This window comes from Cervus canadensis, chromosome 3 (genome assembly GCF_019320065.1).
Source record: "Cervus canadensis isolate Bull #8, Minnesota chromosome 3, ASM1932006v1, whole genome shotgun sequence".
NCBI lineage: Eukaryota > Metazoa > Chordata > Mammalia > Artiodactyla > Cervidae > Cervus > Cervus canadensis.
This window is the reverse complement of record NC_057388.1, coordinates 23,173,649-23,200,664: the sequence shown is the minus strand read 5'-3', so window position 1 is coordinate 23,200,664 and position 27,016 is coordinate 23,173,649. Positions and strand designations below refer to the sequence as shown.

At 38.7% G+C, this 27,016-nt stretch overlaps 1 protein-coding gene across 2 annotated transcripts in view; it reads right to left on the bottom strand.

Annotated features, from left to right (window-relative positions):
* The window catches only part of LRRC72 (leucine rich repeat containing 72), a 145,726-nt gene that overhangs the window by 112,405 nt on the left and 6,305 nt on the right, over positions 1 to 27,016 (bottom strand). Inside the window, exon 2 of one of the 2 annotated variants that reach the window (XM_043462769.1) lies at positions 3,934 to 4,038. The exons of the other annotated variant lie outside the window; for it this stretch is intronic. The gene's annotated coding sequence lies outside the window, so the exon portion shown is untranslated. The remainder of the gene's footprint in view (positions 1 to 3,933; positions 4,039 to 27,016) is intronic. 2 annotated transcript variants of the gene reach the window in all.

The window sequence follows — 27,016 nt, the reverse complement described above, 5'->3', positions numbered from 1 at the left end:
CGCAGCACTGTTTACAATAGCCAGGACATGGAAGCAACCTAGATGCCCATCAGCAGACGAATGGATAAGGAAGCTGTGGTACATATACACCATGGAATATTAGTCAGCCATTAAAAAGAATTCATTTGAATCAGTTCTATTGAGATGGATGAAACTGGAGCCCATTATACAGGGTGAAGTAAGCCAGAAAGATAAAGACCAATACAGTATACTAACACATATATATGGAATTTAGAAAGATGGTAATGATAACCCAATATGCAAAACAGAAAAAGAGACACAGATGTGCAGAACAGACTTTTGGACTCTGTGGGAGAAGGCGAGGGTGGGATGTTTCAAGAGAACAGCATCGAAACATGTATATTATCTATGGTGAAACAGATCACCAGCCCAGGTTGGATGCATGAGGCAAGTGCTCGGGCCTGGTGCACTGGGAAGACCCAGAAGAATCGGCTGGAGAGGGAGGGTAGGGGGGATCGGGATGGGGAATACATGTAAATCCATGGCTGATTCATGTCAATGTATGACAAAAACCACTACAATATTGTAAAGTAATTAGCCTCCAACTAAAAAAATAAATGGAAAAAAAAATTTAAATGGGAAAAAAAAAGTGAATGACATTGTCAGTGATATAGACACACTCAGCTGAAGTTCATTGTTAATAAAACTAATCAAATGCCTGATAGGCTTAAAGATAAGTTACTATTAAAATATAACATCGCCTTTTTGTTTTCCAGGTAGCTTGCTGGTAAAGAATCCATCTGCCAATGCAGGAGACACAAGAAACGTGGGTTTGATCCCTGGACTGGGAAGATCCCTTGTAGTCGAAAATGGAAACTCACTCCAGTGTTCTTGCTTGGAAAACTCAATGGACAGAGGCACCTGGTGGGCTACAGTCCACAGGGTGCAAAGAGTTGGACATGGCTGAGCACACAAACACACATCATCTTTTTCAGTAGGAATGAATTCGTCCTAAAAAATTTATTGTCACTAAATTTGCACAAATTTTTTAATCTTTCATATTATAATACTGGTGAATTTTTGCAAAATGGTCATTAAATCCTTTTATTTATTGAGGTATTAGTTTCAACTTGCCTTTCAAAGACAGCCTAAAACATTGAACTCAATAACCAAGATTTTAAAAAAATCCTTTCTAATCTTTAATTAGCTTTATACTTCATGTAGAGTAGTTGACAATTTTTACTAACTAGAGTTTTTGATGTACTTTTTTGCCTTGTTTCCTCTCTTAATTTTTCATATGTGGTCTATACATTATAAAATATTTTCTTTATGTTGTGTGTTTGTATTATTTCCTCAAGCTTAGAGAGTTAAATAACAACTTTCTTATCATAAATTGTCTTATTGCAAAACAAAGACAAAATTTGCCAAATAAATTTAATAATCCAGTGAAGAGTTGCCACTTTACCTTTTTATTGACACTAAGACTCAATGAATTTTATTCACATTGTATACTAGTGAAGAAATATTTTGCATTTAGTCAATGACATAGCTTGACATTTTGAACAAGTAATAAAACTATTTCAGTTCGACTTATCTGCATTTTTCTTCTGTAGCAATATTATACAAATGACTGCCAGACATGTGAACTTGGGAAGAGAAGACCTGGGGTATGGTTTAGAGTGTGCTGCTACTAACTAGTTGAGTGAAATCACACATGTGTCTTAGGCTTTCTATGGTTCATTTACTTCATCCATAAAATAAGGGAGTATAACTCAATACTGTCTGAAGTATCTCCCAGCCTGAGATATTCACTTTCTCTTATCCCAAACAACATGGCCGTATTTTCAGTCACACACATCTACCACTAAAGAAGGCCGATTTGACTTCAGTTCCCTGGTCAGTAAAGAATCTGCCTGCAATTCAGGAGATCTGGGTTTAATCCCTAGATCAGGAAGATCCCCTGGAGAAGGAAATGGCAACCCACTCCAGTATTCTTGCCTGGGAAATCTCATAGACAGAATAGCCTGATGGGCTACCCTTCATGGGGTCACAAGAGTAGGACAGGGACACAAGTTAGCGACTAAACCACCACCACCCATTCTTCAGTTCTGATGACGTTTCCAGGTCACTCCACTGTGAACTTTCAGATTAAGATTTTGGTCAGACTTGCTATGGAACTGACATTTTCCATCTTTATCGATACCTCATCAAGGCGTGCTATCAAAGATAAAATTGGAGATCCAACTCCAGGATCGCTGAGACTATAGTCTGTTAACCCATGTACCATTTTCAGTTTCCTGATAATTTTTCTATATTAGATGAAGCCATTTATTGCTGGTGATGGCAAGAGTAAAGGAAAGAGCTGTAGATGAGGCTGACAAACAAAATTTGTAGAGATTTGTGCATCTAGGACACTAAACATTGCTTATACCCAATATTTACATGGATGTTTTAAAGTAACTGTATACTTTTGACATCATGAGAAACGCTGGTCTAGAAGAAGCACAAGCTGGAATCAAGATTGCCGGGAGAAATATCAATAACCTCAGATATGCAGATGACACCACCCTTATGGCAGAAAGTGAAGAGGAACTAAAAAGCCTCTTGATGAAAGTGAAAGAAGAGAGTGAAAAAGTTGGCTTAAAGCTTAACATTCAGAAAACTAAGATCATGGCATCTGGTCCCATCACTTCATGGGAAATAGATGGGGAGACAGTGGAAACAGTGTCAGACTTTATTTTTTTGGGCTCCAAAATCACTGCAGATGGTGACTGCAGCCATGAAATTAAAAGATGCTTACTCCTTGGAAGGAAAGTGATGACCAATCCAGATAGCATATTAAAAAGCAGAGACATCACTTTGCCAACAAAGGTCCGTCTGGTCAAGGCTATGGTTTTTCCAGTGATCATGTATGGATGTGAGAGTTGGACTGTGAAGAAAGCTGAGCATGGAAAAATTGATGCTTTTGAACTGTGGTGTTGGAGAAGATTCTTGAGAGTCCCTTGGACTGCAAGGAGATCCAACCAGTCCATCCTGAAGGAGGTAAGTCCTGCGTGTTCACTGGAAGGACTGATTCTGAAGCTGTAACTCCAATACTTTGGCCACCTCATTCGAAGAGTTAACTCACTGGAAAAGACCCTGATGCTGGGAGGGATTGGGGGCAGGAGGAGAAGGGGACAGAGGATGAGATGGCTGGATGGCATCACCGACTCAATGGGCATGATTTGAGTAAACTCCAGGAGTTTGTGATGGACAGGGAGGCCTGGCGTGCTGTGATTCATAGGTTCGCAAAGAGTCGGACACAACTGAGCTACTGAACTGAACTGAACTGACTGATACTTTCGAAATAATGCCATGGTAGTCAATTTGCTCTTGACAAGAGCCTGTAATGATAGGATGATCTACCTGGCAATACATGGTAAAGTCCTAGCAAAACCATCTCCAAAAATGCAGAGAATTTTATGGATCCCACCAGATGATTGCTGTATCAGGCCAATCATGCTGACATTTTATCACTCAAGTTGGTTTTCAGTCATTAACATACATTTGAGAGTAATAATTTTAAAAAAAACTTGAATTGTATTTGTGTAAATGTATATTTTATTCTCATTTCTTAATTCATGAATGAGGGAAAAAATCCAAGAGAATGCCTTCAGCAGATGTTGGAGTTGGAGCAACCTCTTCCTTCCCCTTCCCCCCTTCTTTATCATTGTGTTCTTTTGGAGTTAAGCCTTTTGTGATTCAGTGATATTATTAAGCTAAAACAGGTGTGGTTCTTGGACATTCCGGGTTATATGAATTTTCCATTGGCTTTACTATCTCTTTTATGACCTGTAGTAATGATAAGCATGTTCAAGGGGAAGATGACCACAATACCAGTGCAGCTCTATGTTGAGCTGAAATGAAGAGCTGGAAATGCTGGTGACAGGGAGAAGAGGCTTGTGAGGACACAGAGTCAACATTGTAGCATACCTCTGGAATGACTTCTGAAAACCAGTCTCTCAGGACGGCTGCCCAAAAGAGGAACCTTCCAACACTGCAATTTCCAGGCTTTCAGAAAGCCTGCTGCTCTCTTCCCTGGTAAAAGCAACAAACATGTAAACAAACAAATCCTCTCTCCAGCTCCTCCATAACTACCGACACCCCGTTAACCTTCTGCGGGTGATGTTTTTGATACCTCTCAGATACTTACATCTCCGGAAGAGAAAACACGTCAAGATAAGGTTTGGAACCTCACTAGGACCAGTAGGTTCACAGTAAATCAAGGGAAAGGGAAATGGGACTACAGAAAAAAGCCATGCCTAAAAACACTAGTTTCATATCTGCTCCCACCTAGAGTAAAATATACTCAACCAGAAATCGAAATATTTTATATGAATTTTCCTAATTCATGAATTACTACCAGTAGACTTAAAAAGCTTGCCTTTGATTAGCTTTTAAAAAGCTGCCCTTTTGTTGTGTTTGTTTAAAGTGGTCTATTGGCCATATGATGGGCTTCCTCAGTGACTCAGTGGTAAAGAATCCGCCTGCAATGCAGGAAACACGGGTTCCATCCCTGGGTGGGGAAGATGCCCTGAAGCAGGAAATGGCAACCCACTCCAGTATTCTTGCCTGGGAAATTCCATGGACAGAGGAGCCTGGCAGGCTATAGTCCGTGGGGTCACACAGAGTTGGACATGCACACACACATGAAGCACTATGGGCCATATTGAGTACTCAAATGATCTCTCAGTTTAGAGTTGTTTTTGCTTAGTTGCTAAGTGTCTGACTCTTTTGCGACACCACAGACTGTAGGCTGCCAGGCTCCTCTGTCCATGGGATTCTCCAGGCAAGAGTACTGGAGTGGGAAGCCATTCCATTTTCCAGGCGATCTTCCCCATCCAGGGGTAGAACACGAGTCTCCTGCATTGGCAGGCGGATTCTTTACCACTGAGACACGAGGGAAGCCCCCGTTTAGAGTCAGGAGAATTTAATTCCAATCCCCAATGTGCTACTTCTGAATGCACACTGGGAATAGCTACTTCTGAAATGCAGCTAAACTGTAGACTTCCTGAGACCTGAGTTGACATCTCTGTACTTACTAGTTAGCATCCAAAAGGAAACAGACAACACTCAGGATGAGTTAAAGAGGATTTGTTTACAAGGGGACTCATTACAAGAGTCTGGGTGGGGAATAGGGAAAGTGCAGGGCCTGGTGCAGGGGCCCAAGGCCAGCAACAGCAGCACTGTCACAACCCCAGGCCCTAGGAAGAGGGAAAGATGGGGCTGGGGGGGCCTGGAAGGTGGGGGCACACAGGGAGAGGAGCTGTGGGGTGCGGGCAAGCCGAGCAGACAATCAGAAGGACCAGCAAAGTCAGGGGTCCAGGGGAACAATACCCTTGTCACTCTCCTTTCTCCCGTATCCTTCTGATTGATCTTCTGCCAGGGATCCCATGGGCTGACTCCATCAGAGCCCTTGGGCTTGGGAGCTGGTGAATATAATCTGTACAGGTGAGCCTTGGGGCAGAGGACAGGGTGGAGGAGTAGAGGATAGATATGGGAAGTCAAAGCAATGATACAAATGAACTTACAAAACAGGAAGAGACTCACAGCCTTAGAGAACGAACTTTTGGTTGCTGGGGGAAGGATGAGGGGAAGGGATAGTATGGGATGGACATGTACACCTTGCTGTATTTAAAATGGAAAAAATAAATAAATAAAATGGATAACCAAGGACTTACTGCATAGCACATGGAACTCTGCTCACTGTTATATGGCAGCCTAGATGGGAGAGGAGTTTGGGGGAGAATGAATACATGTATATGTATGGCTGAGTCCCTTCACAATTCACCTGATATTATTGCAACATTGTTAATTGCCTATACCCCCAGTAGAAAATAAAAAGTTTAAATTAAATTTAAGATAAAAGAAAGTCAAACATACCTGCCTGGGCATCCTTTTCTTTACAACATCTATAACAGTGTACTGCATTTAGGGGGCACTGAATTATATACAATCTTTCTCTTTTTATACCTTGTCTAAAATGTAGAGATTAAGTTGTAAGGATTAAGATCTGAAGTCTCTTCTAGCATTGATCTTCCCATTTCAAGCTTGAGATGAGAATCTAAAAGAGCCTTTTGGGAGAAATTCTGAGAGCAGGTGGGTTCTTTACCACTCGTACCACCTAGGAAGCCCCATGGATACAGTGGGGAATAGGAATTGGGTGTTTATTTTTGCTATTATTGCTGCTACCTGTTTTAATAACAACCATGCCATTAGAATATGCAGTCAGAGGTGAATGATTAACTACAAATCGGTTTCTATTTGGGGTTTTTTCATGATAGCATTTCAAACTTTGAAATACTATATTAGTTGGAAAAAGGCACTATCTATTCCATAAATCCATTTTATATTAACTGAGAACGGCTCACCAAATATGATCAGTTCAGTTCAGTTGCTCAGTTCTGTCTGACTCTTTGCGAACCCGTGGAGTGCAGTACGCCAGGCCTCCCTGTTCATCACCAACTTCTGGAGCTTACTCAAACTCAGGTCCATCAAGTCAGTGACGCCAGCCAACCATCTCATCTGCTGTTGTCCCCTTCTCCTCCCGCTTTCAATCTTTCCCAGCATCAGGGTCTTTTCCAGTGATTCAGTTCTTTGCATCAGGTGGCCAAAGTATTGGAGTTTCAGCTTTAGCATTAGTCCTTCCAATGAATATTCAGGACTGATTTCCTTCAGGACTGACAGGCTGTATCTCCTTGCAGTTCAAGAGGCTCTCAAGAGTCTTCTTCAACACCACAGTTCAAAAGCATCAATTCTTCAGTGCTCAGCTTTCTTTATAGTCAAACTCTCACATCCATACATGACTACTGGAAAAACCATAGCTTCCACTAGATGGACTTTTGTTGGCAAAGTTATGTCTCTGCTTTTTAATATGTTGTCTAGGTTGGTCATAGCTTTTCTTCCAAGGAGTGAGCGTCTTTTAATTTCATGGCTGCAGTCACCATCTGCAGGGATTTTGGAGCCCAAGGAAATAGTCTCTCACTGTTTCCATTGTTTCCCCATCTATTTGGCATGAAGTAATGGGACCAGATGCCATGATCTTAGTTTTCTGAATGCTGAGTTTTAAGCCAGCTTTTTCACTCTCCTCTCACTTTCATCAGCAGGCTCTTTAGTTCTTCACTTCCTGCCATAAGGGTGGTGTCATCTGCATATCTGAGGTTATTGATATTTCTCCTGGCAATCTTGATTCCAACTTGTGCTTCATCCAGCCCAGCATTTTGCATGATGTACTCTGCATATATGTTAAATAAGCAGGGTGGCAATATACAGCCTTGACGTACTCCTTTCCGATTTGAACAGTCTGTTGTCCCATGTCCAGTTCTAACTGTTGCTTCTTGACCTGCATACAGATTTCTCAGGAGGCAGGTAAGGTAGTCTGGTATTCCCATCTCTTTCAGAATTTCCCACAGTTTGTTGTGATCCACACAGTCAAAGGCTTTGGCAGAGTCAATAAAGCAGAAATAGATGTTTTTCTGGAACTCTCTTGCTTTTTCGATGATCCAATGGATGTTGGCAGTTTGATCTCTGGTTCCTCTGCCCTTTCTAAATCCAGCTTGAACATCTGGAAGTTCATGGTTCACATACTGTTGAAGCCTGGCTTGGAGAATTTTGAGCATTACTTTACGAGTGGGTGAGATGAGTACAATTGTGCAGTAGGTTGAACATTCTTTGGCATTGTCTTTCTTTGGGATTGGAATGAAAACTGACCTTTTCCAGTCCTGTGGCCATAGCTGAATTTTCCAAATCTACTGGCATATTGAGTGGAGCAATTTCACAGCATCATCTTTCAGGATTTGAAATAGCTCAACTGGAATTCCATCACCTCCAGTAGCTTTGTTCATAGTGATGCTTCCTAAGGCCCATTTGACTTCACATTCCAGGATGTCTGGCTCTAGGTGACTGATCATACCATCATGGTTATCTGGGTCATAAAGATCTTTTTTGTACAGTTCTTCTGTGTATTCTTACCACCTCTTCTTAATATCTTGTGCTTCTATTAGGTCCATACCTTTCCTGTCCTTTATTGTGCTCATTTTGCATGAAATGTTCCCTTTGTATCTCTAATATTCTCGAAGAGATCTCTAGTCTTTACCATTCTATTGTTTTCCTCTATTTCTTTGCATTGATCACTGAGGAAGGCTTTCTTAACCCTCCTTGCTTTGGAACTCTGCATTCACGTGGATATATCTTTCCTTTTCCCCTTTGCCTTTAGCTTTTCTTCTTTTCTCAGCTCAGACAACCTCAGACAACCATTTTGCCTTTTTGCATTTCTTTTTCTTGGGGATAGTCTTGGTCAGTGCCTCTGGTACAATGTCACGAACCTCTGTCCATCGTTCTTCAGGCACTCTGTCTATCAGATCTCATCCTTTGAATCTATTTCTCACTTCCACTGTATAATTGTAAGGGATTTGATTTAGGTCATACCTGAATGGTCTAGTGGTTTTCCCTACTTTCTTCAATTTAAGTCTGAATTTGGCAATAAGGAGTTCATGATCTGAGCCACAGTCAGCTCCTGGTCTTGTTTTGGCTGACTGTATAGAGCTTATCCATATTTGGCTACAAATAATATAATCAATCTGATTTTGTTATTGACCATCTGGTGATGTCCATGTGTAGTTTCTTCTCTTGTATTGTTGGAAGAGGGTGTTTGCTATGACCAGTGCGTTCTCTTGGCAAAACTCTGTTAACCTTTGCCCTGCTTCATTCTGTACTCCAAGGCCAAATTTACCTGTTACTCCAGGTATCTCTTGACTTTCTACTTTTGCATTCCAGTCCCCTATAATGAAAAGGACATCTTTTTTGGGTGTTAGTTCTAGAAGGTCTTGTATGTCTTCATAGAACTGTTCAGCTTCTTCAGCATTACTGATCAGGGCATAGATTTAATATGATGATTCTCACCAAAAGGTGTTATCTAGAATATAAATGTATATCCTATGTTAAGCAAATTGTTCAACCTTAGAAAAGAAAGTGTTTGAATATGGCAGTGTTTAAACTTAGCTGCCCTTTTAATCTGTGATGAAAATAAAACTTCAGAATTGAAAGCTTAAGACTGAAGGTCTGTGGATTGAAAGAAAGGTATCTACCTACTCCCACATGATTTCAAAACATGTAGCTCTTACGCATTCACATTGCTCTCTCCAGCAGTCATCAGTATAACCCATGAACCTACCTAAAGTTGCAGAAGGACATCATCATGGTTCGATATGCAGCTGGTCTCCTCACTTGGGACAGGGATAATCATATCACAGTTTCACATAGTGGGACGGATCCAGAGAATGATGACAGCAGGATGCCAAGCCATTTTAAATACACATCAAAGCCAATTTAGAAACTTGGCTTCAGTGTGGTATGATGGGAAATGAAGCACTTGGCTTTCAGAATTTCAAAGCATCACATTAAGGGGAAAGCACTACACAGATAAAAGACGATGAGAAAGAATGAACAGCTGTGCCAGGCTTTGCTTAGCAGTTACACTGCCGAGAACAGCCATTAGATGTACAAAGGATAAGAAGCACTGCCAACTTTGCAATTTCTTTCTCACCTACGTCTGAATGCATAGAAATAACATCTGTAACTGGAATAATTTCTTTTCTCTCTTACTCTACTCCCTTACACTTGAACACCCATATGTTGGACTTAATCCACAAATGGTAATATTACTTGATCTAAGCAAGGGTTTTACAATGTTGGGATCCTAGAAATGAGAATACAAAGAAAATATTATCTGAGGAATCCATTCAAAATTCATTGTATTTTATTTCATATGTTGTCGGATAGTATTGCAGAGTAATCAAGAGTGCAGATATTGGAGCCAAAACACATGGGTTTGAATCCTGGTCTTGCACTTACTTGTGGACTACTTTGAGCAATACATGCCTCAATTTCCTCATCTGTAAAATGGGATAATTATTTATACCTTCAAGAATTCCTCAATGTGTGGGCTCGTAGTGTTAGTTGCCACTGCTATTACTGTTGTTATTATCATGTTTCTTAAGTTGAGACCAGCCAGTTAAGTGGAGGAGAATTTAGGCTTGGCTAAGGACTTCATCTTCCCCAAGTCCTTGATCAAGAAAGTAGACCATGAATTGGTCAGAGGGAAGTAGACAAAGAAGCAAGAGTTAGGAAGATGGGGGATGCAAGGTGGAGGGCAGACACATCTTAGAAAGATATTCTGGACTGATCTTCATTAATTTTAAATAAAAATGAATAGCTTTGGCATCTTGGTAGTTTTCAAAGAGTTTCTCTCTCTCCTTTACTCATGTTAATGAGTAAAGTGTTAATGCCTTCACTCATTTCCTTTTGAATCACCCTTGGTTTGCTTTCTTGGCTATGCTGTCATTTCTCATCCATTTCACATGTTTGTGTGACACAAAAACTGATGTAGGAAACATTTTCACATTTACCCTCCTTTTGCCTCTATGCTCAATCTTGACTGCTGCTGAATTTGCTTGTGAGCGTTCTCAGTTGCTAAGTCGTGTCCGACTCTTTGCAACCCCATGGACTGTAGTCTGCCAGGCTTCTCTGCCCGTGTGATTGTCCAGGCAAGAATACTGGAATGAGTTGCCATTTCCTCCTCCGGGGATAGAACCCATGTCTCCTGCATCGGCAGGTGGATTCTTGACCACAGAACCACCTGGTGAATTTGCTTACTTTACCAATATGTCACTTCAGGGTTCATCCTTTCATTCATTTCTTCAGTTAAAGGAAGAGAGCAGTTTTTCTTTTGCTTTCTTCTTCCTTTCTCATTGGGCTTCCCTTGTGGCTCAGCTAGTAAAGAATCCGCCTGCAATGCTGGAGACCTGTGTTTGATCTCTGGGTTGGGAAGATCCTCTGGAGAAGGAAATGGCAACCCACTTCAGTATTCTGGCCTAGAGAATTCATGGACTATCCGTGGGAGCGCAAAGAGTCGGACACAACTGAGCGAATTTCAATTTCAGTTTTCCTTTCTCATAATTCCAGTGAAATATGTCAATCCACTCCTAAATGGCCAGGCTATTGTTTTTTCTTTATATAACTTATATTAACTGATGGCTTAAAGTCATTCTCTAAATTTTTGAACATGTTTCCACAAGAAAAAAAGATTTTAAGATTTTGGGAAACTTCCTCCAAAATACATTTATTTATTTACATATATACTCTATTAATACATTCTGTATATTATTAACATTTAAAAACAGAAATAGAATAAAATGAGATAAAATACAGATTTTCTTCCTGTGGTCCAATGGATCAGTAAAACTTAAATAATAATAATAATACAAATGATATTATATAAAACTATAATATTTATAAAATATAAAAAGATATAATAATACAAAAACAAAGTAAGTGGACTTGACTATATTCTCTGAAGATAATAAATGTCACATAATTTTTGAAAACTTGCATGGGATTTTATACTGTTTATTTCAGCATTTCTCAATCCTATATTACTCCCTTTTAAGATGCTCTGTGTTATCAGTAGTTGTGTATTACAAATTATAGTCTCTTTTGAGATTACAAGTTGATTAATCATTGCCTTATTTACTAAATTCTTTGTCATATATATTTTCTTCTATATGCCAAGATGGTTTAGTAGGGGGAAATCTGAAAGACAATAACATAAGTGGAAATAAAATGTTTAACACCGTTCTAAAAAGCAATGGCAAATTTCCAGGAAAACGTGCCTGCTGTATCTGGAAGTATATTTTATCCTTGACCTCACAAGAAGATATTTAGAAGAAGTATAAATAAAGGTTTTGTTGCTAAAGAGTCTTTCAACATCGTTCACTGGCATTAAAAAGTGATGTAACTTTCTTGTGCCAGGATACCCTTAATATACTTGGCAAATTTGTTTTATATCCTCTAGGAACATTATATTCCTAATTAATGCCTGCATTTAATATTGATATTAACTTTTCATTTGTGTCTTTTATTAATAATAGACAAGGAAGGCTCACTAGAAACATTAAAGTTTTCATTTCTAAAGATGAAAAAACTTTAGTATTTTATGCTAGAAACTAGTTAGGATTTGGTAATTTTGAAATAGTAATTAGCTATTCATTCCTCCTTTCTGTTTGGTATTTGCTTTTCATAAGTGAAATTACTGTCACACACAAGTTAAAGCAGCTCTGATTAGTCAGTTGTTTCTATTACAACGTGCATGTGCACTCAGTCGCTCAGTTGTGTCCGACACTTTGTGACCCCAACGACTGTAAGCCTGCCAGGCTCCTCTGTCCATGGGATTTTTTAGGCGAGAATACTGGAGTGGGTTGACATTTCCTCCTCCAGGGGATCTTCTTGACCCAGAGGACGAACCTCTGTCTCCTGCATTGGCAGGCAGATTGTTTACCACTGAGCCACCAGGGAAGCCCAGCTATTACAACGCAGCATGTAAATCTTGGATTAACAATCAAACTCTTTTATCACTGGATGCTGATCTAGTCTGTTGCCTTTATAATCTGAAATGCCTAATTGACTACTTCATTGCTCTAGGTTTTGTTTACATCATTTTTTTTTCTTTGGTTAGATTGAAATTTCTTGGAGAGGTAAACTATGTTTTTTACCAACTGCATGCCAATTCAGGAGACATAAGAGAAGCGATAAAGGAGACACAGATTCCGTCCCTGGGTCAGGAAGATCCCTTGAAGAAGGGCATGGCAACCCACTCCAGTATTTTTGCCTGGAGAATCCCACGGACAGAGGAGCCTGGTGGGCTACCGTTCACAGGGTCACAGAGTTGTATATGACTGAAGTGACTTAGCATGCATGCATAGATAGTTCTTACATAATAGCTTGATACCCTCTTGAAGAAAAATTCATCTTGCTTTTTCAAAGCAAAGCATTTCTTTGTGGGTGAGGGACTTGGGATTGACTGTTGCTATGAGACAGGTGGAAGCTGTTGAGACCCTTAGACATCAAGATGGCCAGAAGAGCTGCCTGTTATTCTTCCCACCATGGGTTGTGTCTCCAAGCCATGTCAAGGCGGCATGGATGATGGTGGGTCTTGCGCAATCTCTGATTCCCTGCGGCCTAAGATCTTGTTGTAGCAGATGAGTGCTAATAGACAGTTGTAAAGCAATTGATAGAAAAACGAAAAGTGTTGGTGAGGCTGTTTGAAAGAGGCACTTCAATTACAAAAGCATGAATCCAGCTTTCCTCGGGGATTTTAAGAATGTTTGTTTCATGTAGATGGTGTTTTTGCTCATGTTTCACTTTTTTTCTGACTTTTTTTTCAGATTCATTATTTTAACTCAATGTCACATTCTCAGCTTTTTACTGTATTTCTTGATTCTATAATTCAGTCCTTTAGGGAGATGAAATCAGTATCCCAAGCAGGTTTTTGAAGCTCAGAGAGATGACTAGTTAGTGTATACGCTCTGCCTCTGACACAAAGAATCACTGTCTGATGAAACAGAAAAATCTTAAGAACGTGAATGAAACAAAGTAGGTTTTTGTGCAAATCAAACTGATGCATGCTCTCTTTGATATAACTTTCTTTTACAGCAAAATGGAGTTTGTTGAGTCAGGTAGTTATATTTTGATTGTTTTATTTCTTCCTGCTTGGGCCTAAGCTCCTTTTAAGGATGTTCATAGTAAAACCTGTTTTCAAAATTATCCAAAAATGTGTCAATATCAACATATTCTTTTCACTTGATGAAAACTTGAGAGAGCTGAAAGCCCTTCATTTTACTTCTACTTCCTACTATTTGTTATTTCTTGAAAAAGTTGTCTTTTCCCACTATAGCCCAATTGTTAAAGAATCCTCCTGCAATGTGTGAGACCTCAGCTTGATCCCTGGGTGGGGAAGATCCCCTGGAGGAGGGCATGGCAACCCACTCCAGTGTTCTTGCCTGGAGAGTTCCCACGGACAGAGGAGCCTGGCAGGCTGCAGTCCCTGAGGTCACAGAGAGTCAGACACGACTGAGTGACTAAGCACACACACCCTACAGATAAGACCTGAAGTTTAATAAGCCTTAGCAATGGCCTAAGATGAGTAAGTAGTTTACTCTTACGCAAGATCTAAATTTCTGGAAAGACAAAACATGGCATGTAAATTGTGTTAACAGTAAGATTCACTGGATAGAAGGAGTTCAGAGGTGGAGTCTCAATCCCACATCTGAACCATAAGACATTACAGAAAGCTGTTTGAGGCCAGTGGTTTGTCCTGAGATCTCATTTTTCTGACTGAAGTAAGAGTTGTTGATTTTTCAGTTTGTTTAGTTTTTCACTTGTTGTTGGCACAGAACGTGACTTCCAAGCTCTTTATTTGCTGAACTTCAGTCCTTCTTTTTAGACTTTTTCTACCTATAACTTGAATCAGCCTCATATCTACTGACAAGTTGCTTTTACTGTGGCATGCGTGTGTGCACACTCAGTTGTTGCAGACATGTCTGACTCTGTGCGACCCCATGGGCTAAAGCCCTCTAGGCTCCTCTGTCCTTGGGATTCTCCAGGCAAAAATACTGGAGTGGGTTGCCATCTCCTCCTTCAGGGGATCTTCCCACCCCAGGGGTCAAACCCACGTCTCCTGTGTCTCCTGCCTTGGCAGGTGCATTCTGCACCACACCATTATGCACATTTTCATCCAAATCCAGTCTTTGTCCCAGACCTTGGAGCGCTGCAGTGATTCAGCCTCCTCAAAACATTTGCAATTATTAGTAGAAACATATTAAATGTTGAATTGAATTTCTCTCCATCTTCATTGTATTCACAATAAAGTACTTATTCTTTAGATGAAAGGCTTAAAGCCTTATTATTCTTCCACATGGTTTTATTTTTTAGATGCATTTGGTAAAAACACATGAACAAAGAAAAAGTCCCTGCTAGAAACCACTGAACCTCAGAACTGATTCTAATCAGACCATATAAAAAATAGAGCAATCTCAGCTGAAAGATAAAATCTGAACAATTTTACATAATGACAAAAATAATTTGTTCTATTTAAGTAATGAAAAGAAAAAAAAAGCATTTTTGGGAGTAGTCACAGTAAAAACGTGAGTTTTACCAATAAAATAAATGTTTCAGTCTGTTCTTAGCAAGGCACATTATTTTATATAAATAATCACTCGTCACAAAGTTTTAAAGAAGAAAACAAAGAATATGTCCACTTATGAATCCTTTCTTATCCTAAGGGCACCTAATATGATTTCTTTAGGCCTCTTTGTCCTTAATTGTATAAAGAGGAGTTGGGAAAGTTGAGACTAAAATGCCTTTCTCTGCTAAAATATCTAAACTCAGTATGTTGTCAGATGGTTAATAGTATCATTATATTGATACTGTTTATTCTGTTGAGTTAGCCGTTTGTCCTAGAAAATAGCATTCAATGAAGAGGTATTTTTTTGTCAGGTGGCTTTTGGTAAAATTATGAAGTGGGCCAGCAAACTGTTTTGCCTTCTTATAAACCTGAAGATTGATGAAATGATAATAGTCATCTAGATGCTTCTAACATAGATCAATTTAATTATTCAGCCAAGACTTTTTTTTTTTTTTTTTGTCTTCTTTTTTTCTTGTCACCTTGACACTTTGCTGTGACTTTGGGTGTCTGCCAAACACACACCTGGCCCCAGGAGCCAGAGAGGCTAAACGTGGAGCAGGAGCTGCTCATCAGATGAAAGTGAAAGTGAAGTCGGTTAGTCCTGTCACTCACTGCGCCCCTTGGACTGTAGCCCACCAGGCTCCTCTGTCCATGGGATTATCCAGGCAAGAATACTGGAGTGGGTTGCCATTTCCTTCTCCTCAGCCAAGACTTCTTGAGTACTTACATGGTGCTAAGCACGGTGACATGTGCAGGAGATAACATGGTGAACAAACCAGATATTATTTCCCACTTACACACTGGTGGTAGAAGTGGAAATTAGTTTAAATGCTTTGGAAAACTGTCTGCCACGTCTAATGAAACTGAATATTGCATACCCTATGACCCCAAATCATGCTACTACATACATATACCATAGAGATAAGTACACATGTTTACCAAGGATTTATACTTTTTGTGAATGTATATTTAGAACAGCATTATTTGGAATGGTTCCAACTAGAAATTGAAAATGCAAATCAGGAATAGAATGGATAAACAAGTAAGGCCAGAGAGCAATAAGGGTGATCTACAACTACACACAACAATACAAATTTCATAAACGTTGTGTTGGACAAAAGCAGTCAGACATACTATATAATTCTATTTTTAGAAAGTTCAAGAAAAGCAAAAGAAATCAGTTTTTGGAGTCAGGAAATGTTTACTTTTAGAATATAACAACCTAGAACATAGTATCAGAAGTCTTCTGGGGGTGTTGCTGGTCTTCTGCTTCTTAATCTGAAAACTTGCTATATAGCTATGTTCAGTTTGTGAACATTCATTGACCTCTACACCAAGGATATGTGTACTTTCCTGCATGAATATTATAATTTAATAAAAAGTTCTCTCCCTCCCAGGAAAAATGACCATGTGTAGTTTACAGTTTAGAAAGGGAGACAAATAAGCAAACCAGAAAATAGATGAATGGCACAAGGTACAACGAAAGAAATTAAGAGTATAGCAAATATTAGCCAAGTATCTCCAATGGAGGAGGCGCCCTGAAAGAAGAGATCCCTTGTTTGATAAACATAGTCACCATATACAGAAGAGATGGCTGTTCAGAAGTGCCATTTGCCTTCCAGTGTTCTGGGTACTTATTGAAAAGAAGGTACTCCTCTCTAGTGGAGGGTGTTGGAGACTGGTCAGTTGATCATTGTGATTTTTTGGTGATGCACAATTATGCATTGTTCCTAAAACAGTCTTGCTTTAACAACTATAATTATTCTACCCAACATACCTACCATTGCACTCCCTTGTTTCACTAGCATCTGTTCTCTTTTGTAATTCCTACACCCCCAAGGAGATACTCTCTGCCTTTGAGGAATTATGATGGGATTGGTGACATTAAGAACATCTGGGAAACTGGTACTCTGGCTGCATTGTGGAAAGACATAATTTAGACCTATTAATTAGTTAATTTTTATTAGCTGAGATCCAGATAATGCATGAATTTTTTTTTCAATCTCCAAAAGAATTTTTTCCCCTTGGTTACATTCTTAAAGCATCTCAGAGATTTTTTACATACATTTAATAATGAGAGTTAGAACTGTCACCTAAACTGCCCCACTGTATTATAGTAAATCACTACTTGTAGATCAAACTCTAAATTAAGTTCTACTTGAGTCCAACTTAGCCACTATTCAAAGGAATCTGAATTATGCCAATCTGTCTGTGAAATATCCTTGGTATTCGAGGATATGAACACAAGTCAATAAATACACTTTTGATCATCACTTTTTCCTGTAATAAGTTGTGAGCAAATCAATACATTTTTATAATTATAGCAATTTAAAAAGCAGAAAATGTGTTCAAAATAGGTAATGTGTTACATATGCTGTTAATGTGTAACAGCATAGACTAAACAACCTGTAAGCAATGTAGTCCTCATTGATTAGAAAAAGATTCATCACTACTTACGCTCTATTACCAATTTCTTGGCCTGGTTACCAGACCCCTACATGTTGTTAGCTGTCAGATTACATCATCTTCTGGAGAATCAACTCATCTTGACAAACTGAATTCTCCATCTGGTAAGGAGACAGCAATGTGAATTCTCCTTTGCAAAAAGCTATTTTAAGTTGAGAGTGAAAGTCGCTCAGTCACGTCCAACTCTTTGGGAGCCCATGTATTATACAGTCCATGGTATTCTCCAGGCCAGAATACTGGAGTGGGTAGCTTTTCCCTTCTCCAGGGGATTTCCCCAACCCAGTGACTGAACCCAGGTCTCCTGCATTGTGGGCAGATTCTTCTTGTGGGAAAACCCAGGTGTTCCATATTGCAGGCAGATTCATAACCAGCTGAGCCACAAGGAAAGCCCAAGAATACTGGAGTGGGTAGCCTATCCCTTCTCCAGCAGATCTTCCCAATCCAGGAATCAAACCTGGGTCTCCTGCATTGCAGGCGGATTCTTTACCAACTGAGCTATCAGAGAATCCTGGTATTTTAGGTTAACTCTTGACTATTCACAGTTTAATTATTCAGTTCTCTTTACTCAGGACTTTGCCCTTCATCCCCTACTCCTTGCCTTTTGGTCAATTAATTTCTCATCAGTTGACCCACAGGGTCAAGGGAGAGAAGGTGAGAGAAGGTGAGAGAAGAAGGAACTTATATGGTCAGTTGAGCAAGTAGATAAAAAACTCTGGGCCCTCAGTTTTCTTGCTCTATAAATCTTGCAGAGATAATATTCACCTGTTTTAGAAAAGTGCTATACTGGGGACTTCCCTAGTTGCACAGTGGCTCAGGCTCCACACTCCTAAGTAGGGGGCCTGGATTCAGTCCCTGGATGCCTGGCCAGGGGACTAGATCCCAAATGTTGCAACTAAAAACAAACAAAAATGTCCTTGGTGCCACAACAAGGAAGATCTCGTGTGCGGCAACATAAGTCAATAAATCAATAAATCAATAAAGGAATATCTCTGGTGCAGCCACATAAGTCAATAAATCAATAAATCTTAAAAAAATAAAAGAAAAGTACTATACTGTATTGGAGAGTGAGAAAAATTACACCTAAGTTTTGGGTCTTGGGAGAGTACACTTAATCAGGTTTAAAAATGTAATTGTTTTTTAATACTCAAATATGTGATGCAAGTTCTAAAAGAAATATAATGATTTTTTGAATGGTTCAACTTAAATTTTCATTCTGTAACCTCTTTAGTTTGTGTAGAAAATAATTTCTTGGGTTATATATTTGGAAAAAAAGTGTAATTAGCCCAAAGAAAGACATATGCTTAAGAATGGGTGTATTTATGTTCAAACATAGTGGTTATTTTTAATTTTTCTTGAATGTGGAATTACAATCATCAGAAAAAATAGGAGTTTTAATTAAAAAGATGTCCATTATTCATATGCATTTAAAACAAATATTCATACACATAAACACAGGAGAGAAATTGTAAGAATTCAGCATAAGCTCTAGTTTTTTAAATCTTTTATAAAGATGGAAATTGGGGAAAATTTTTACTGAATTAAACCAAATCAATGTTTGGGTAAATACATCAAAATTTTAATTGAGCATACATATTCTTCATTTCCATGAATTCTTAATTCATTCATCCCACAGGTATTTCTTAAACATCCAGGATATAACAGGCACTGTTCTGGCTGTAGAGACAAAGTCCTTATTCACACAGCTTTTACTACAGAACAAAATGACTAAGGAGCACCATTATGGAACAAACTGAAAGGATCATCAATGAAGAATAGAGGACAAAAACTGCCTTGCTGATTAACTGCCAAACTTCCAGCATTTCTGTGGGTGGCAGGTTGATTGCCTAGACAGGTATAAATCAAGCATTCTCTTCAGTTACATGCTTTGTCTTCATACTGATAAAAAGTGCTTGGGGGGACACAAGTTGGTACTGGTTGGAACCCCTCAAACACCACCAGTGTTTTTCTCAAAATCATGGGCAGGTTTGAAAACAGAAGGTCACCATTCCTTAACATGGCTTTAAATAAAATAAAATAAAATAAAGAATTTATTATGGATAAAGCATTGTGTTAGGCACAGAAAGGAATGTAACAAGAGCGTAAGGCAGGGAGGAACTTTTCCTTCTAGTCAAGTGCAATTTAGCAGGAGATGATAGAGCCACAAGAAATCATCACCGGTGTTAGCAGAGAAATTTCTTAAAGAGTTCATGATAAACTTTCACATAAATAGTTCACGTAAATTTCATTCTAAAAACAACTCTGTGAGGTGGGATGGGTAAATGATATTTTTATGTTTCGTTTATAGAGGAAAAAACCAAACTCAGCAAAAATGATTTGTTTAAATAAAAATCGCAGTCAAGGATAGAGCAAGACTTAATTTGATTTTTCTCATTTATGATCATTTATGTTTTCCACCACACCTTGCTTTTTCACATAAGAATTTTAATGATATATGTAGATCCTCATTCATTCATTTATTCTTTTATTTATTAAACATATTCTATTTTCCAGCTACTGTGAAAAATCCTGGAAATACAAAAATGAACTATTGTCTGCTCTCAAGGTGTTCCCACACATTTGAATAACACTCTATCTCTTACAAAACAGTTTTCAGAAAAATGATACAATCATCACTACAGCTACTGCAACATATCATTATTAGTTCTATTTTGCACATAGAGGAATTTAATAACTCAGCTAAGATCATAAAGATAGTAGAGGCCCAAGAAGACTTATTCATAACTTAAGTGTTAAAAAATAAGTGCAGAACAATAGAACATTAGGTCTAAACTTTGTTGGATATGAATCTCTATCATTAAACAAATTCTGAGCATCCACTTACCCTAAGCCTCTTATCCTCATCCATCAGAGGGCAGACAGAATGAAAACCACAGTCACAGAAAACTAATCAAACTAATCACTTGGACCACAGCCTTGTCTAACTCAATGAAACTATGAGTCGGGCTGTAGAGCCATAGGGCCATCCAAGATGGACGGGTCATGATGGAGAGTTCTGACAAAATGTGTTCCGCTGGAGCAGGGAATGACAAACCACTTCAGTATTCTGGCCTTGAGAACCCCATGAACAATATGAAAAGGCAAAAAGATAGGACACTGAAAGATGAACTCCCCAGGTCAGTAGGTGCCCAGTATGCTACTGGAGAAGAGTGGAGAAATAACTCCAGAAAGAATGAAGAGAAAGAACTAAAGAAAAAACAACGTCTAGTTGTGGATGTGACTGGTGATGGAAGTAAAGTCCAATGCTGTAAAGAGCAATATTGCATAGGAAACTGGAATGTTAAGTCCATGAATCAAGGCAAATTGGAAGTGGTCAAACAGGAGATGGCAAAAGTGAACATCAACATTTTAGGAATCAGTTAACTAAAAAGGACTGGAATGGGCGAATTTAACTCGGATGATCATTATATCTACTACTCTGGGGAAAAATCCCTTAGGAGAAATGGAATATCCCTCGTAGTCAACAAAAGAGTCCAAAATTCAGTTCTTGGATGCAATCTCAAAAATGACAGAATGATCTCTGTTCATTTCTAAGGCAAAACATTCAATATCATGGTAATTCAAGTCTATGCCCCAACCAATAATGCTGAAGGAGCTGAAGTTGAACAGCTCTATGAAGACCTACAAGACTTTCTAGAACTAACACCCCAAAATAATGTCCTTTTCATTATAGGGGACTAGAATACAAAAGTAGGAAATCAAGAGATACCTGGAGTAACAGGTAAATTTGGCCTTGGAGTACAAAATGAAGCAGGGCAAAGACTAACAGAGTTTTGCCAAGAGAGTGCACTGGTCACAGCAAACACCCTCTTCCAACAACACAAGCAGAGACACGACACATGGACATCACCAGATGGTCAATACCGAAATCAGACTGATTGTATTTTTGCAGCCAAAGATGGAGAAGCTCTATACAGTCAGCAAAAGCAAGACTGTGGCTCAGATTACGAACTTATTGCCAAATTCAGACTTAAATTGAAGAAAGTAGGGAAAACCACTAGACCATCAAGGCATGACCTAAATCAAATCCTTTACGATCATACAGTGGAAGTGACAAATAGATTCAAGGGATAAGATCTGATAGAATGCCTGAAGAACTATGAACAGAATTTCGTGACATTGTACAGGAGGCAGTGATCAAGATCATCCCCAAGAAAAAGAAATGCTAAAAGACAAAATGGTTGTCTGAGGAGGACTTACAAATAGCTGAGAAAAGAAGAGAAGAGAAAGGCAAAGGAGAAAAGGAAAGATATACCCATGTGAATACAGAGTTCCGAAGAATAGCAAGGAGAGATAAGAAAGCCTTCCTCAGTGATCAATGCAAAGAAATAGAGGAAAACAATAGAATGGGAAAGACTAGAGATCTCTTCAAGAAAACTAGAGCTACCAAAGGAATATTTCATGCAAAATGAGCACAATAAAGGACAGGAAAGGTATGGACCTAATAGAAGCACAAGATATTAAGAAGAGGTGGTAAGAATACACAGAAGAACTATACAAAAAAGATCTTCATGACCCAGATGACCATGATGGTGTGATCAGTCACCTAGAGCCAGACATCCTGGAATGTGAAGTCAAATGGGCCTTAGGAAGCATCATTATGAACAAAGCTACTGGAGGTGATGGGATTCCAGTTGAGCTATTTCAAATCCTAAAAGATGATGCTGTGAAATTGCTCCACTCAATATGCCAGTAGATTTGGAAAATTCAGCTATGGCCACAGGACTGGAAAAGGTCAGTTTTCATTCCAATCCCAGAGTAAGGCAATGCCAAAGAATGTTCAACCTACTGCACAATTGTACTCATCTCACCCACTCGTAAAGTAATGCTCAAAATTCTCCAAGCCAGGCTTCAACAGTATGTGAACCATGAACTTCCAGATGTTCAAGCTGGATTTAGAAAGGGCAGAGGAACCAGAGATCAAATTGCCAACATCCGCTGGATCATCGAAAAAACAAGACAGTTCCAGAAAAACATCTACTTTGCTTTACTGACTCTGCCAAAGGCTTTGACTGTGTGGATCACAACAAACTGTGGGAAATTCTGAAAGAGATGGGAATACCAGACTACCTTACCTGCCTCCTGAGAAATCTGTATGCAGGTCAAGAAGTAACAGTTAGAACTGGACATGGAACAACAGACTGGTTCCAAATTGGGGAAAGGAGTATGTCAAGGCTATATATTGTCACCCTGCTTATTTAACTTATTGTACATTATGCAAAATGCTGGACTGGATGAAGCACCAGCTAGAATCAAGATTGCTGGGAGAAGTATCAATAACCTCAGATATGCAGATGATACCACCTATCTGGCAGAAAGCAAAGAAAAACTGAAGAGCCTATTGATCAAAGTGAAAGAGGAGAGTGAAAAATTTGGTTTAAAACTCAACATTCAGGAAAACTAAGATCATGGCATCTGGTGCCATCACTTCATGGTAAGTAGATGGAGAAACAATGGAAACCATGACAGACTTTACTTCTTGGGCTCCAAAATCTCTGCAGATTGTGACTGTAGCCATGAAATTGAAAGATGCTTGCTCCTTGGAAGAAAAGCTATGATCAACATAGACAACATATTAAAAAGCAGAGACATAACTTTGCCAACAAAAGTCCATCTAGTTAAAGCTATGGTTTTTCCAGTAGTCATGTATGGATGTGAGAGTTGAACTATAAAGAAAGCTGAGTGCTGAAGAACTGATGATTTTGAACTGTGGTGTTGGAGAAAACTCTCGAGAGTCTCTTGGACTGCAAGGAGATCAACTCAGTCAATCCTAAAGGAAATCAATCCTGAATATTTATTGGAAGGACTGATGCTGAAACTTTAATACTTTGACCACCTGATGCAAAGAACTGACTCATTTGAAAAGACTCTGAAGCTGGGAAAGATTGAAGGCAGGAGGAGAAGGGGATGACAGAAGATGAGTTGGTTGGATGGCATCACCGACTCAATGGACATGAGTTTGAGTAAGCTCTGGGAGTTGGTGATGGAAATGGAAACCTTGAGTGCTGCAACCCATGGGATCACAAAGAGTAAGACACGACTGAGCGACTGAATTGAACTAAACTGAGCATCCACTAGCAATATATATTAAAAAAAATTTAGATATTTTACACATTTATCAATGTCAATATATTAGAAGATTCACAAAAATTACATTTTAAGAAGAGAATAAAAATAAAACATTACAAATAGAAGCTTTAATATTTACTTTCTGTAGCCTAATGGATTATCCTGCATGCTCTTGAGGGTATACCTACTTTTTTTTTAGATTACTCTTATTGTTGACAACGAATTCTAAACATATATTAAAGAGAGACAGTCAATGTGGGTAGGTGGTACAGTGGAGATGGTACTAGCATTGAGTTCTGGGATCTATGGGGAAATAATCAATCTCAAAAACCCTGGGGTTGAGACTTCAGTCATGAATGTCTCTGTCACACTAGAATGTTTCCTACTGACTTCTATCAGGTTGCTTCTGGGTTGCACTTTTCAGCTTTTTGAAGACCTGACAATCAAAAGGTTTGAATGCTAATGATTACAAGCAGGAAAATTTTGAACAAATGAATACCTGCTCCAGGAGCACAAAAAGGAGAAATACTTAGATTTTATTTCATTCATGTAGCAATCACACAAAACTCATTTAAAAGGCAAACCTTTGAAACTTAATAACATTTTATTTCTTTTTTTTTTTAACATTTTATTTCAATTCCCAACTAGTTATTAATATAATTTGTGCTGTCAAAATAGCTACAACACATCACTTTATGAAAGCATTTAATTTCCATCCATGAAGAGATTACTTTTCTTCCTACAATAAACTCTTTAGTTGAGCTCCGGTTTAATTAGTTTTTAAATAATTTATATAAACTCCTTTACAAAAAAAAATTTGCCACTTCAAATTTATGGTAATATTGAAATTATTCAATTTTTTAAGATGTTCACTCAATGAATAGTATTTACCAGGAAAAATAATAAGCAAATATTAATTCATCCTTTCTTTCAAAGATCTAAGACATGTAATTTAGGCATATACAATCATGTTTTAAAAACTCCTAAACCTAACACACACAAAAATTCCCACATTCTTCGAAAATTAGTTAACAACCAGCAATGGAATAATAATTGAAAGTTTTTGTCTCGACTATTGCATTACCGAATTTCAGGAAGCAAGTTTACAATATACTTTCTGGGCATGGTTTCTCCTGAAATTTTGCAAGATTGTGGCCTTGGTCCTCGACTGTTATGCTAGGACAAGTTATTGGGGAAATGAAAATATGGTTTTTATAAGAGGTAATAACGTCTCTGCGTTATACTAGGGATCTTTGAAAAAGCAATTGTACATATTTGATGCTTTAAAAAAACTTTCTGAAGTTTAACAACAAAGACTGTCAAAAATTGAGTTACTACGCCATTTGGGGGGAATATTTCATCACCAATAGGGGGCTCAGTTTCAATTTATTTATTTATATTACCCTTCTATTTGAGAAAAATTGTGGTGGTCAGAACAGTTTTGAAATGGAATATTTGTGGTCAGAAAATTTTTGAAATGAAAAGTTCAAAATAATAGAAGATTTTGAAGTCAGTTAATAAAATGAGGAAGTAACAATATTTAGGAAAAATTTAATTTGTATTATAGGATGGTGACATAAGAGCCATCATTCACGATAAGGAGAAATTTTAATTTCAATGGCATGTTATAATTTGCAGTGCCTTCTTCCCTTAGTTCATCTTAATTTCATCCAGGAAAGTTTGCTGTAGGAGATATTGCTCACTGTTCACTGAAAAGTAGTTTATTGTTATATTTTGTAAAGATAGGCATTCAAGAGCTGAACCTCACACTGAAGAGTACTGAGACAAACTGGAAACACTGTCCTCTCCGTTGGAGGCCAGTATTGTTTAGACAGACCTGGCATCACAGCCCATTGCCTCCTTTGGCAAGTCAGAAATTTCATGTTCCACATCAGTAAAATGGAAGGAATTATGACCTTCGTCTCATAAAAGCAGTTGTGAGACCCCACAGAATTATTGATATATGCATACCATACTGTGCCTGATATGCAATGCATACAATTAGTAATAATTCTTCAACAAACCTATATCACCATGGAGTGAAAGCAGCCATACTCCTTGATTTAACATTCAGTCCCATCAGGCAGTAACTCCTCTGTTCACCCTGGTCAATTACGAGTTGCTAAACTAGGCCAGGGGTTTCTCTGGTGTCTCAGATGGTAAAGAATCTGCCTATAATGCAGGAGACTCGGGTTCAGTTCTTGGGTTGGGAAGATCTCCTGGAAAAGGGAATGGCTACTCACTCAAGTATTCCTGCCTGGAGAATTCCATGGACAAAGGAGCCTGGCGGGCTACAGTCCAAGGGATCACAAAGAGTCAGATATGACTGAGTAACTAACACACACACACACACACCCAGCCAGGTTTCGTGTGTGATCTAGCAATGTAGAAGCTCAAGAGAATAAGCACTTCCAAGCTCTCATCTCAGATTCTGATACAGCATTTGCATCTGATACAGTTTGTACCCACAAATGTGTAGCCTGGCTGAGAACTACTTTATGCCCAAGAGAGGTGGGATTCCAAGCAGGAGTTAATCATAAGCCCTGGATCAAGTGGAGTAGAGGTCAGGAGGAAGATTTCCAGGAGGTGGGTGTACACTGTGAATGATAAGGCAGTTCCTCTAGGCAATAACATGAATTCAAGATGCAACCCTCTGACAGGTTGGAGCTGCCTGTTCTGGTCAGCACTGAAAGGGTTAAATCCACAGGTGAAAGTCACACATGAACTTCTGGTCAGCAGAGCTGATAGTCAATTCAGGAGATGATAGGAAGAAAGGAAAAAGGACCAGAATGCAGGAGGCCAGGAGAGCCAAAGTGAAACAATGAAGTTTGAAGTTTTGCCCAGGACCGGTATTACTTAACTTTGTGCATAATTTGTTACTGTACTATAGCAGCTAATAATCATAGATTTCCTTATGAAGTTAAGAGAAAATAATTGCTAAGGAAAGATTTGACAAAAGGGAAAGTTTTTGGTTTTTCTTTTTAATCTTTTGTCAAAGTCTTGAGGTCCTTTAGGAATAACAATAGGAGAAGAAGAAAGAGGATAGTCAGTGCAACTTTAAATCAAAGCAACTTTGTCTTTTGGGAAGAGTTTTAAGCATCCAAATTTTTCTGAAGACTAAGTGTAAATTGGTTTCATGCATTCAGTTATATTCATTGGCACATTGAACATTCTTTCACTTATTCATTCCTTTACTTATGTCTTACGTCATTAGTGATTAGCCATGGTCACAAATGGAAGTATTTCATTTCTATTTAACATTTCTAATCATACGCAGCATAAACAACACAGTGAGCTCATTTCTTCCTTTTCGCAATACACCACAATTTATTTCTCTATGGTCCTTCCATCACCACTAAGTGCTTCCTGTCCAAACTACCTTAGCTTATTGTTCTCCTAACTACATCTTACAGCATCTACCCAAACTACTCTGCTTCTTCTCAT